Below are 14,724 nucleotides of genomic sequence, written 5' to 3'. Positions count from 1 at the left end.
CCTGTCAGGATTGGGATCTCACGTACTACTCGTGAGTGGAAGAAGGAAAATGGAAATCTTTTCAATGAGCCTGTTTGCTTTGTAATATAAAACCATGTAATGAAAGAACATTCACATCATTGTAATTTTCTAATGTTTTATACTTCAGTCATATTTTTCATAGCAGTTTCTCAGATTTAGCTGTTTCAATTTTTTATGTTATTTCTTTTTTTGTTGTTGTTGCCTGTTTATTATTGGCATATATTTTTAGTATTTTTCCTTCGGATTTTTTTTTTAAATTGACAGGATTTCATTTCTGTTTGTTAAAGAGAACCAGCTGTTTTCTTCAAAGATAATTTTCTGAAGCTGTTGTGTGCCATAATTACACTGCAATTACACAGCAATATCCATAAAAGCAGATGAGGATTCTATGTGTCCTTCTGACTCATTAGAAGTTGCAAAAATGATGGATGCAGTCTTTCCTAGCTTGACTATTGCCCTCTGTTGGCAAACCCAAGTCCTGTCCTATCAAGAAAGAACTAAGGAAAGAAATAACACAATCTTTAAAAGAAGATAAATTTCAATTTTGGTGATAGGAACACAGATAATGCTGAAGCTGGGTAGTATTTTCCAGGTGCATTTTATGGAGAACACTTTGAGTGATTTTTTTAATGTTTGCAATTAATCGGTATTATATACATTTTGCACACTTTCTGATAAACTATTTCTTTTCTCATGTAGTCAAATTACTTGAGCAATTATTCTCTTTTCGGTTAAGTCTCACATTCATTAGTTTCCTTGCAAAATCCTTCAAACAATTTCTTGTTCCGAAAGATACAGTCAAATTCTATTCAGTTTTGTTTGTTCAGATGTTCCAACACAAATAAGTTGAAAGAAGTCAAAATATGCTCATATGGCTTTGGAATACCTTAGATCTTCATGTTCTGATGTGGATAAAAAAAACCCAAAAAACCAGAGAGCTGCTATTTTAACTCAAATCAAAGCGGACCAAACTGAATTCCTTCTGAATCAGCAGACCAAAAAATATTTTCATTCTGGAATGAGTTGTCAAATATTTAAGGTGACAAAAGAGAACAATCAGGATGGGAAGGGTGTGATTTCAATGGTGAGATTTCAGGGAAGTGTGGGGGGAGGAAGGGGTACTTGGTTCTTTTTGCATTAAATATTGAATCGGGTGAGCGATTTAGTTTTGTTTGTTCATTTCTGGTTAGGGTTTAGCATGGTCACTTCTAAAGGTCCTTCATGATGAGCCTAAGCTAAGGTAAAGGGTCAGTGGGCTACTGGCACTGATTTTCAATGGATTGCTGTGCACTCCTATCAGAGCAGCCACTTGATTTGCAAAAGATTGAAGCTAGGGCAGAACTTCAGAAAACAAATAAATTTCATTAAAATCCTGCAAAGTTTAATAAGAGCTGGAAATCAGGAGAGACCTATCAGCACATGGATTTCTCCTGGCTCTGCTAGATCCTGATACAGTTTCAAAACACTTTAGTATGGGCAATAAGGAGTAGTCTGGTTTTGTAGTTAACTGCTCAACTAAAACTTACAAGGCGATTATTAGTCCTCTAGTGACTTTCAGCAAACAGACCATGTTTAAACAGCAGAGTTAAACAAAATTCATATTAGGGAGTCTATTCTGGAAAAAATGCCAGTGGGAAATGAACAGGTTTTCTTTTCAGTTGTCTTTCTAGCTGTCATATAATCTATAATGTATATCTCAGTTTGCAGAATTTTTAGATGCTCAGAATTTGAGTGTTTCCTTTAATGCCAGGCAAAAATGAGATTTTTTTAAAGGCTAACACAAGGACAGGAATGTTCACGTTTTTTCAGTACTGATAATTAATGCAACTTGAGTGAAGCTTCCTAGGTCAGTGACTTGTTTTGCATCACCAACTTGACCAAAAAATTATTTTATATTGTCTTTTCCCTCTCTTTTCAGCAACAATTCATTAATATATCCAAGATCTTTTTCTCCATGAAATTAGACTTGCACACCAAGACAATGTGAATGTAAGAAAAACCTACACCAAGGAAAATGGATATATGCAAAGGCACCATTTGTAAAATGAGGAACCAGCTGTCTGTCCACTGCAAATGCACTATCAATTTTGAGTTGCTGCATAGGCCAGTAGTTCTTTCAATAAATAAGACAATTGCATAATTGCAAGACTTCCAGCTTTTCCTCCATCCAGTGATTGCTGACTGAACTGTGTTGATTAGCTTTCAGTATGAGGCTTGACAGTGGCTCTGCAATCATCCTGCACAGCTCATACCAAGCAGCTTTTTAATTTGTAACAAGAAATACCTGCTGAAGTATATTGTTGGAGTCACAGCTTTGAATAAATGTTGGTCTTGTAGAACACATCACTTTTAATGCCAAGCATATATTTTCCACAGTTCCTTTGTATTTTTCTTCCACTATCACTTTTCATTCAATATTTAGAGAGGTTTTTCTTTAACTCAATTATTTACAGCAATAAGATAAAAACTCCTCCACAATTACCCCTGTTTTGTTAAATTGTGAAACAGCACATTTAGCAATCCTGTCAAATCTCTAGTAGTGAAAGTCAGCTCTTTCCCAGCTGGGTTTATACATTTTTGCTATCTATCAATAGGTAGGAAATTAGAATTCAGCTAACAGAAAAGCTTTTAAATATTGCAGAGACCACAAGCACAAAAGCCACAAAAATTCATATTTTTGTATATATAACTTAGACAAAATATGCAGCAGTTAAAGCTCATACTTTTCTCTTTTCTCCACATGTACAGAATCTTTACATTTTTTGAGGCATAAAATTCTGATGTTGAAATTGTGACTGCATGAACTGCATAGAATTAAAACATTATTTTTATCTATCTAGATTCATTAAAATGTAGAAAGAGGTAGATCCCAAATTCCAATTAATAATCAGTATTTAAAAATTATAATTGAAAATTATTATATTATAGTCTGATGCACTAAAAAATAAATTCTGAACTGTGTTTACTGGCTTCTGAATTTTCCTAAATGCTCACTTTATTAGTGTTGTCAAATCAAAGATTGCGTATGTCTCACTGCAGGAAATATAAGAAAAATTGACTGGGAGATAAATACTGGGATTATTGAATTCAGGAATTGCAAAGATCTTTGCTTTAGGCATAGGAGGACATACCGTCCTGCTGTAAATATAATGGTTATCAGGGAGTGAAAATTTAGGCTCACTGCCACAGTAGGGAATAGCTTTCTTTTCCTCCTTTGGTGGTTGTTCTGAGATTAATACACAAGCAGTGCAATGATTCTGAAAAAATATGCTTTTTTAACCCCTTTTAGAGGATTGTTTTAGTGGGACTGGCAATGGCACTTTCAGAGGTACAACAATCTGGATGCCATTCAACAGTTCAAGCTATTCTCTTTTAGATATTTCACTTTTCTCTTTGAAAGCATATAATTCATATCAAATATTTTATTAAACTCTGCTGTCAGATTATTTTTGGTTTATTCTTGAACTTTCATACTGGTGTTATGTACTCAATGATGTGACATGTATGTACAGTACATTTCTCACAAACACTATTAGCTTCATTATTTGTGATTTAGGGTTAAGATTTGTCTTTCAAATCCACAGTTTCTGTCAACGGCAATCATTTTCTTCTTGCCTTTACACATAAGATCAATGTTCTTAGAGTTCAGGTTTCTGTGACTGTCATCCTGAAGCTGATGGTATTTCTGGTTCTTTATTGCCTTCTGACATATCAGTACACTTAAGTACAATTTTTCTCCAGTGCCTGAGGCTGAGTTGAATGAAGTGGTCCTTCAGTTGCATTCTGTCATCTCTGTGTTGACCACGACCTTCATGGTTTATTTATGATTAGGAGGTTATGTCTTTCCTTACTCTAGCAATGGTATTTTAGCAAAGTTCTTTATAAATTTCTTAGTTCTGCAAATACCTTGCAATTTTGCAGGCTTGCTCTCTGCAATATTCTTCAATAAATAATAGGAAGCTAGCCTGCACTTTTAGAGAAACTTTCCTATATATATTTCCAGTGCCAGCTTATATTGTCTCTTGCATTGTCTGTTGTCCTGCAGAGCTGGACAAATAATGAATAACCTTTGTCATCTCTGGATTGTACCACTGTGAGTTTTAGATGACATTTTACTGTGAACTAATGATCTGGTAAGGAATCTGCTAGATTATGTAGCATCTACCTGGGAGTGAATGTGTCTGCTAGACACTGAAAAGAATTAAGCATGAACAGTTTATGGCATGATGAGACCTTTATGAGCTTTGAATATCAACAGTTGATAAAATATGAACTAGACATAATTAGTGTTTCACACTATGTATAGTGTTAATTGCATTTGGAATTTCAGTTGGGATTATTGCTGCTTGTTTAAACTTGCACTATAAATTGAGGAATGATACTTCCTTGTGCAAAGGCCCTCAGTGAAATTAATGACATTATGCATGTCAGTAAACACTAGAAGATGACCTTACTTTCTAGCTTATTAGTCAGAACAATTCTACCAATATCAGAGAAAAAGGATAGAAGTCTTCCATCAATACAGTTTGGGTAGATTAACCAAAGCTATCATCTAGCTGAAAATTACTTGTTTGCACAAATCTTCTCATGTATACATTTTCACAAGAGACATGTGGATTAGGCAGAAAATATTTAAAAAATTCTAATTTGCTGTACTAGAAACAGTGACTTCCTTCCACATAATGTTTGTATTCTTTTTAAATCTGGTACATCATCTCTTTATTAAAATCACCTAAACTTTCTTAAATTTCACTGCCCTCGGGCAGCTAACACTAGTGCCAAGATCTTACATGCAGGGTTTGTTGTCCCAATATCCTTTAGGACATGGTTCTTGTGAATGCTCTGGGTTTCCTTCAGACCCTTCACCAGCCTTGCTGCCCTTCTCTGGACATGTTTGAGCATCTCAACATCCCTCCTAAATTGGGGTTCAGAAGAGGACACAGTACTCAAGGTGCAGCTTAACCAGTGCTATGTGCTTTAGAGGCTCTGCTCATAGCTTTAAATACTTGGCTGAAGACTTTAGCACACATTTTGATATCATGTAAGAACTAGCATTCATAATCATAAAGCAAACACCTTTGAGCAATTTTCAGAAAATAAGGCTTCTTTAAGGTAAGGGGACACATTGAGACCCTTGTCTAGCCTTTAATTTATCAAAGCATATAAATCCATTATTTTACTCTAATATAGAAAGTACTAAATGATATTAAGCACTTTTTAAAAGAAAAAAAGGTATGGTTGCATTTTTAAATTAAGTCAGAAAAATTAAATTTGCAAATGAAAATGCCATGTAGAAGAAACATACCATCACCCCTACTGTCAATTTCGGAAAGAATATTTGCACCCTTTTCCTCCTTTTTCCTCTTCTACAGCTCACCAGTAAGCAGAAGAATTGCTTCCATCCTAATACATCACTTCTGTGTATGTGAATACAATTTTCTGAGCATGAAGTCCATGACTTTTTTTGAGAATCAACTTCCTCACAACATAGGTGCTTTTACAAGAATCTCAGGCACATACTTACCCCAGCTCATAGGTTTTACACTACCTCTGAATAAGCTCATCACTGGTCAAGTGTCTGGAATCAGTATTAAGAAAGATCTGTTTATCAGTTTGATGGATGTGATTAGTAATTCTGACTTAACCTCTTGGATTGTACATACTGAAGACTTAAAAGAAAAAAAACAAACCCAAACAATAACCCAACAAAAATGCAGAATCAGTTGATCTTGACACATTAGTCTCAGACAAATGGAAATGGCAGGACACAAGTCCAGTAATGAGTGTCATAGTCCAAAGTACAAAATCACAGCTAATTTGTAAAACTGTTAACACACATAACATTTACCCTTCTATTTAAAAATCTGCATTATTCAAAAGGTTTAAGGGAAAAGAAGCCAATAATACTTGATGATTCATTAGTTTGAGAGGCATACATGCTCTTGTTAAGACAATTAAGGCTTTGGTCACAAATCCTTTGGTTTTATTGATTTGGCAGAAATCATAACCCTGGCTCATTTTATACTTAACACTGAAGAGCTCTGAACAAAGGGAAGACAGGTTAAGCAATTATTCTGTGATATTTGCATTGAACTGATCCTGCAGTTTAAAAACACGATCACTGACCAAATGCTGTATTATGATGTAATGTGGCTACAGCAAGTGCCATTCATCCTGCACAAAAGACAAATAGAAAGCTTCTGTATTAGTATACTGAAAATTTGATAGGACAAAATGTAAAATATTTTTTTGCAAGCTCCACAGAGAAAAGCCTTATATGTATAGATACTCTGATATATTATCTTTCTAAATAGTACCCTTTCATAGATGGAACTGTTATTTACAGAGAATGAAGCTTTACTTTCTTTCTAAACACCCTTTCAAATATACTGTTGCAATCTGCCTCGTAATCAGTAGATTTTCCTTATGAAAGAGTTCTATATTTTAACTTCGTTAAGCCCTCTTCTCTGTTTTGAACACATGAAAACCTTTTAATGGAGATGTTCCACTCAGAAGAGAGAGGCTTCAGAACCATCTTGAACAGTTCTCTATAAACACTAGCTCAAAGTCCAAGAGATTCCAAAAAGAAAAACTAACAATAAAATGCTGGGCATCATCAGGAATATAACTGAGGATGAACATAAAATATGTTGCTGTCACTATCCACTGCATGCAGCACTCTCCCTATCTGCAGGACATAGTAGAGTCAGAAAAAGCAAGAAAATTACTAAGGACATGGTGCAGCTTGAAAGACAGACAGAATAACCACCTAGACAGAAGGTTGCCTGCTGAAATTCATTTCAACTTGGATTAAAACAAGAAAATTCTTTATGCAAAGGGTATTGATTGTATCACTTACTGCCAGAGACAGAGTTGGAGGAAACAACATGTTCAAGAAGAGAGTAAACAAAACCACGGACAAGTATATCCAAAAGCATATACGAAGGGAGATAGGTGGGGATGCACTCTCTGTAGTCCTTCATCTGTTAATTGTGGATGTTAGGGCAGGAAGCCACAGTTAGTGACCAGGCTTGATGAGTTTTGTTAAAAAAAAAAAAAAAAAAAAAAAAAAAAAAAAAAAAAAATTCTTTAAGCTGTTTTACAAGTAAGGCAGTGAATGCCATGAATAGTCTTTCCAATTATGGAAACTTTTTATATGCATATATGTATATTTGCGCTTTCTGTTCAAAAATCATATATACACTTCAGGAGTAAAGAAGGGTTTAAGTCATGCATAAGCAGACTTCAAAGATGTTTTGGGGTTTTTCCTACCATTAAAAATGACAAATAAATTAATGAATAGTGATATATAAAAATACATTGCAAACAATTTCATGTATCACCTTTTTCAACCTATATAGTCCTTTAATATAGATTTTCCATCTTTTAAGTTCACAATATATTAAATTTGACTGCCAATCTAAAATGTTTAAAACAAATATCATGGAATATTTCAGGAAGTTTATCTGAAATTCATAATTTCAATTATTTTTGCTCTAGAAGCCTACTTCTAAAGGTTATGTTCAGAGCACCAAAAAACACAATAGTGTTGTCAAATCAAGAAAATCTGAATGTCTTAAGTTAATTTGAAATGTTTTTAAACTATCCAAATTCTTTTTATTTGCAGAAAATATTTGGATAAAAACAGAAAACAATATTCAGGACACAGATGCTGTTCGAAATCAGTAAACATTATCATTGCATCCCCCAATTTATTTGTCATGGATTATTAAACTAGTCTAAACTTCCTGTGTTAATAGAGTTCTGAATAAAAGAAACTGGCACTGTTCAAAATGTTTGTCATTAGAGGTAGGACCTTCTTAATTTTACTTCACAACTAAAAATACTCGTCACACAAGTAAGGGTCTTTACTAACTGAAGAACTAAACTTTCATTTTACCTAAAACTTCCTATACTATTCAGCTCCAACATTTTAAAACTGCAGCATATGGTAAGCAGCTTGTCAGAAAAAGGGGGATACTGAAAAATTTAAAACATTAAATTTAAAGAAAAAGGCTTCTCTTCCCTACTTCTCTGTAATGTCACTGTAAATCTATCTCAATTTGAACTTATTTAATTCTTTTTGCAGGATGCACCAATCCTTTGATGTCCTCAAATAATCCTAGTTTGTGAAACTAGCTGGAACCCTTACAGAAATGTCCACAGAATGAGTCTTGACTTACTAATTAGCCTAATGTTTGATGTCTTGGCATCTCATGAGATGTCACAGTGATGAGTAATAGGTTCACACTAACCCACAGCTTCATTCACGTTCTGCAAGAAAATAAGAAACTGTGTGCTTGTAAGGTTCACAGATAACAATAATTTGTGAAGACTGGTTCATGTCCAATACCACAGAAATTATATTAAGTTTAGATATCTTTTAGAGAAGTAATTAAAAACTAAATATTAGAGAAACTGGCAATATTTTAATAGCACGAATCAAGTTGAATACTGTGTTAGAGTTTTACTCGTGTGATCAAAGTTTCTTCTAAACACACCTCCTGCAGAAACAGTTTTACAGGCATCAGCTGATGTGTGCCAAACAGGAGAACAATTGGGAAATGTGCCTGCAGCTGAAAGAATTGGTCTTCATGGTTGATGATACTTTGGGGTTTATTCTTCCTATGCTGCAGAAGGATGAAGCCACAACCATTCTGAAGAATGCACAAAACCTGAAATTTCAGATTTTCCACTCTGCCACTCCCTCAGCAAGACAAAATCATTGACACCACTTAGAATCAAGAGCCTCTTCATCTTCTGATAGAGATCTGCATGACAAAGTTTTCTGGTGATGGTACTCAGGCCACTACTGTAACATTCCAAATGATACATGAAACATGAAATCACTTGGCTGGAGAACAGGTTATCCTCTAGGCCTCATATACAAAATAATGGGTGAAACAGAGGGAGTCTCAGAATAGCCACCAGTCAAGATACTTTGCTTTAGGAACCCACAAACACAGGTTCACAAGTTAGACTTGGTAAGTGCCAGAACTTGTTATATTCATACACATGTTGTTCCCATTGGCTACTAATTAATAGCTGCCAGAAAGACAGAAACTTCTAACATCAGCAAAATTTTCCAGATCATAATTTTATAAACTTTTTCTGGCTTTTGAAACCAGCTCTAAACACAGTACTATAAGAAGAGATATATAAAATGCAAAAAAGACCATGTCTGGTGTAATTTACAGCAAGAATAAAGCAGAATTATTTGGCAAAAATCAGGAAAAAAGGTATTATATGAATAGAAATAATATGTCGAGGTCAGCAGGCACACAAAAGGCATTTGGGGAGTTACTTTTAATAAGGGGGTTATGTGCACTTTGGAGGAAGCAGTACCACTAGTTAAAATGTACACTTTAGGTTAGTCTTCTCTTAGGAGTTAATAGGGAATTAATCATGTGTACACCAGGGGAGAGTGGTTTGATCAATACTGAAACTATAACCTTCACTGAGGCAACATATCTAATAAGTACATCTTGAATAAAATTCCTTCATGCACTGACTCATTTTTCTTAAAGCATGAAACCAATGAGCATTAGAATCTGTTTGGAGTGAGGGTGATCTCAGCAACACTCCTGACTGGTCTAACCAAAGTGTACCCATCTATACATCCACAGATAGGCAATAAGCACATCTAATACATTATTAACACAGAGTAAAAATAATAATGGATCAAGAATTAAACTTTCATGAGCAATATGAAGGTCTGGTGTAGTGGCTATAAAAGAAAAAACAGACCTAAATCCCATATTTATCTAAATTAACACAGAAAGTTAGAGATTTCTTTCTCAAGCAAAAAACTAGGATGAAAAAAATTATACGACTAGAAGCTTTTCACTGTGAGAATAAATACAGTAAAGAGTGCTGAATACTTATATTTTTTATAGAATTTATAATAATTGAAGCATTAGATCAAAAAGTATGAGATAAGCCCAAAGATCACTTTTGATTCATTCTACCTTTTGCATTTTTCTTTGATTTTTAATGGCTGAACGGGGTGTCAAGTTGGAGTAAAATACTGGCAGGAAAAAACATGCTATATTTAGTATATCCAAATGAACTTTACAAATGCATAGGTAAATTATTCCCCAAGTCGTCTATCCAGTAGTCAGAGGATTTAACCTATTGATTTACTTACTGTGGGGCCTGCAACTTACTCTAATAAACTAATAAACCTTCTAAATGCACCTCTTATATCATGTAATGAGCAGGGGAAAAGAGAGAAGTGTGAAAGTTGAAAGACGTTTGCAAATCAGAAACACAATAAAGCTGTGGGATTTTTAAGCAACTCCCCTACTTTCACACCTTTGCAAAACTATTTCAGCTAATGCAGATTGTTTTGGTGGGACTGATGTAGTGCAGGCAGCTGATGTGCTCTGTATTTTTTAAAGGAATGAGTAGACGAACAAAGATAACCAAGAACTAATGCTTCTCCTAATTCAAGAGAAGCATTTGGTATCTACTTGTTTTATTGTACCAATGCTGCAGTTTAGAAATACTGCTTTTGGTACATTTAATTAAAAAGCTCCTTACATTTGCCAGACCTCTGGCACCAACCACCAGCCAACTATTTCCAAGTGCTTACCAAGGAATCCACTGCTGGGAATAATGACTTTGGCACAACTGTGGCTCTTGCTTCTGTCTGATAGCCCTGTGTCTTGTGCAAGGACAGGTGAAGTGCTCTTTTGACAGCAAAACAGCAGAAATTCAGGTCTGGGTCTTAAATCAAACAATGAAAATGTTAGTTGAACTGAATTGCAAATTGTGGTGATTTATCTGCTTCTATATTAACAGCTAAGACAAGGCAGAAAAATAGTGTAGAGTGGACAATCAAGGAAAGGAATCACTATGACTTTCTGAAAAAGAAAGCTGTTCATAGTCATAGTCACTGCTTTTAGGGAATGGAGACAAAGACTTCACCCTCACACCACCTCAGGCAACTCATATTTACTATATAAACCAAAAGAGTTCGACATAGAGAAAAGAATATCTGGAGAATGTGTGAGGAATGGGGGAAAAAAGTACTATTGTGGTTTAAAGAAGATATACTTTTAATAAAGTACAATGGGTAAAAGTGGACTTGAAAGACAAATTGTTAAGTCACAGTTTACCATTTCAGAGAAATATATGCATCAGAACCATATTACTTCAATGTCTTATTTTATTGAAATTTTTATTACATAATTTTCACATGATCTTTATGGTAGTGCTGCTTGGGAAAGCGGTGAACAGAGATTTTAAAAAGATACTTGCAGTATATGTAAAAACTAAGATGACGACTGCAAGCATCTAAGCAGAACTCCTTGGGTGGGTGATTTGTCCTTATGAGACAAATGCCACTAGGCAATAAGTGCTCCAGTTCTTCAAATGTTTATATTCATGATTTAAATGCTTATATTAATCCTCTTCAATAATTCTTTAATGTCCAGTTGACCCAGAACGGTTTCTTTGACACACTCTTAAGAAGGGGCATGGCTCAGTGCACAGCGGGGAGATGCCCAGATAGCAAGACAAGTCAGCTGCAATTCAGATCAGTTTTAATCGTAGAGTGGTTTGGGACTAGCAGGGACATCTTCACCTACACCAGGTTGCTCAGAGTCCTGTCCAACCTGACTTTGAATGTTTCCAGGCATGGGGCATCCACCACCTGGGAAATCTGTTCCAGTATTTTGCCTCCCTCATTGCAAAAAATATTTTTTCCTTATAACTAATCAAAGTCCTGTGGCAGTGTTACAGGATAAGCAAAGAGGTAATGCTCCAATAGCAGATGCTGCCTAAACTCATCAGCCAAGAAGGAAAGGGCACTCTCACTGGTTCTTTCAGGCAAACAGACACATGCCATGGCCTATTTTTCACAGGCCAGGGCAAAACCAGCTTTCTGCAATAAGGAAGACAGCTGAACTGAGCCGTGTTAATCAATTATGTAAGTACGAAAAGAAGAAAGTAAAAAATTAAATGGAGAGAAAAAATAAACTGTGGCCAAAATTACATTATTTTTAAATATTTGTGCTGAAACTACTAATAAAGTAGAAAACTAAATGTCAAAAGATTATTATCCTGACAGTGCCCCATCTAGTAGGGTTTTCAAGCCCATGATTAGCTTCAGTATCTTGTGTTGTGAAGAGCTTGGCTTGCAAGTTGAGGTTAATAAGTGCAGTAAGAGATGCAACGACCTAACTGCTCCTGTTTTCTCAGCAAACAGATGATAAAGAGTAATTATCATTCACTGATAACTGAGTGTCTCTCTTTTTAGATCTGGTATTCTCCATAAACTGATTTTATACTTAGAATAGAATTTTCAAGAAATCAATCTGTCAACAAAATATGGTCTTGTTAATGCAATACTTTAGCTTGTAAACAACTTTTCTACTTTTTCCCTATTTTAGATTGACTGAATTATGTAAATAACATCACATATATGATTAATAGTGAGCTATTTACCCAGGGACTTAACCTCTGTTGGAAAGCTATAGACACTTAAAATTCAAAATCACTTTTGGAAAGCTATAGAAACTCCTATGTCTTGAAAATGGGACTGAAGTAATTTATCAACAATGAAGTAATACAATGAAGGCAAGGAAAAAAAAACATAAAATCACCTGTAAATCATTATTTCAGTGTTTTCAGAAATTATGTACAATTTAGTATTTAAAAATAGAAAATCCTGATATCCAGGGATTTAATTTCATTTTGGCCTTATCAAGGGCAAATGTCACTCAGAAGTTGGAAGAACGCAACAGGAGGAGAGGATGAAGATTTTCAATAACTGCCAGCAGCGTGTGCACTACATGAGAGATCGGGGTCCTGACCAAGTGTTCACTGTATATTCAATTCTCAGCAGTTTTGAGAATACTTAGATCATGTTTCTCTCCTCCACTTGAGGAATGAACTAAATACCCTCTACTCCTTAGAAGGGTGAGAAGTGTGGAAAAATGTATTCATTTACACTCAAAATTGTACTTTTTCTTTCCTTTTTTCATCCACAAGTTCATAAACTTCTCTGTCTTTCAACTGCTTTTTTAAACCTTTGAAGCTTGGCAAAGAGATCAATGCACTTAAGAAAATCACTAAAATGTTAAGTCTGCTTTTTCAGAGGGCCATTTTGATTCTGATTAGAATTTCTTTAAATGCAAGTACAAAACCTGTGGAAAATTAGTCAAAATTATTCATTGGTAGAAAGCAATTGGAGACCCCTCATTGCCAGAATCACAACCTTCTTAATTTATTTCAAACATGATATTTAATAAGACATCTCAAGACATCTGTTTGACTTGCCCTCCTTGTTTTGCAAAATCTGTATGCCTGAATACATAGAAGTAACACATTAAACACAATCAAAAGGCCATAAAAGTACATCCCCCACCCCTTCCAAATCTCCCCTTAATAAAGGGCTAGCATTTAATCTCAGTTTACACTTGGATCTGATCATTCCCAAACAGTGCAGTTCCACATAGCTTAGAAGAGTTACTTAGAACACAGTCTGCTTACAGACCTTGAAGTAAAACAACCTCCTTTGCCCGCAGAGATTTAACCCTGTGTGTGCCAGCTATTCCACTGTCTGATGGCCTATGAGCCAGCTTTTCATCTTGTAGGTGTTCTTCCTTCCCTTCCCTGTGCTAATGTGAAGAAAGAAGGGGATATTGGACACTGATTTATGGGAGAGAGTTTTTGTGCCTTTTATCCAATTACAAGATGATGTGAAAGACTAAAATGCAACTTTGGCAATGGGCTCAATTCTTCTTTAAGCCAAATTCCCTGACTATTGGGTTATAGAAGCAGATATATTTTTAGTCCATTCCTATGGCCTAATACATCATTGATTACCTTCTGTAGAGAACTGATTTGAGCATATGAGCTAAACTCTAGGATTTTCTCTAAAAAACAATGGCATCTACACATTATCAGTGACTGATTAAAAGAAAGTTATGAGCTTTACTTCATTATTTCATTTTCAAGAGCAAAGCACAGATAGGCCCTTTCAAGGAAAGGTTTCTGATGCTTCTAGTCCTTAGTTATCATTGCCTTAGAAAAGAAAAATTTGACAGGCAACACTGTCAAATTGCCATACAATTTTAATCCTTATCCCTACACTGCACCCCCCTTCCCCCTAAAATATATGGGGGCCCAGACAGCAAATTCCTCATTCTTAGGACCAGGTGGCTCTAAATTTGGCGTTGCTGTAGCTGGTGCAGCTCATGTCTTATTCACAGAGTAGGGTGACATGGCAATAACAGTCAGGTATAAACTGACACATGTCTATGCATAAGACTTCTGAAAAGGTTTCAGTGACTCACCTTTGTTCAGTTCTCCCATCTGGAGTCAGCTCTCTCCAGGCTTACAGATGATCCTTCCAGAGCCATGTAAATCCTGAGATTAAGAAGCAGCAGTTTTTCTCTTTGTCCATTATTATTTTACAGTATAAAAATCAGAGCCTGGCTTTATTAGAGTCACCCTTTGTCCCTCATCCCTCTTTCAGGGTGGAGTGAGAGAGGGAAAGACAGTAATTAAAAAAGACAAACCCTAGAAATCAAAAGTGTAACATTTCCCACTGTTAACTTCATGAATTTATATTTTACCAAGCAGAAAAATACATATTGAAACACAGCCAATATTTTTAATCTTAACTCTTGTTCTAACTTAATTTTGCTTTAACGTTCTAACTGCAGGTGTTTGGAGATTTTTTCCCCTCACCAA

The 14,724-nt window shown here is 35.3% G+C and overlaps 1 long non-coding RNA gene across 1 annotated transcript in view; it reads right to left on the bottom strand.

Annotated features, from left to right (window-relative positions):
• Positions 1-14,724, bottom strand: part of LOC106864764 (uncharacterized) — a 48,030-nt gene that overhangs the window by 16,414 nt on the left and 16,892 nt on the right. The window contains exon 4 of the long non-coding RNA XR_015802715.1: positions 14,325-14,397. This is a non-coding gene — a long non-coding RNA (uncharacterized LOC106864764). The remainder of the gene's footprint in view (positions 1-14,324; positions 14,398-14,724) is intronic.

The sequence above is a fragment of the Sturnus vulgaris genome, chromosome 1, assembly GCF_052056855.1.
Source record: "Sturnus vulgaris isolate bStuVul1 chromosome 1, bStuVul1.hap1, whole genome shotgun sequence".
In the NCBI taxonomy this organism is placed as follows: Eukaryota; Metazoa; Chordata; class Aves; order Passeriformes; family Sturnidae; genus Sturnus; species Sturnus vulgaris.
The sequence above is the reverse complement of the archived record's forward strand: the minus strand, read 5'-3'. Positions and strand labels throughout refer to the sequence as shown.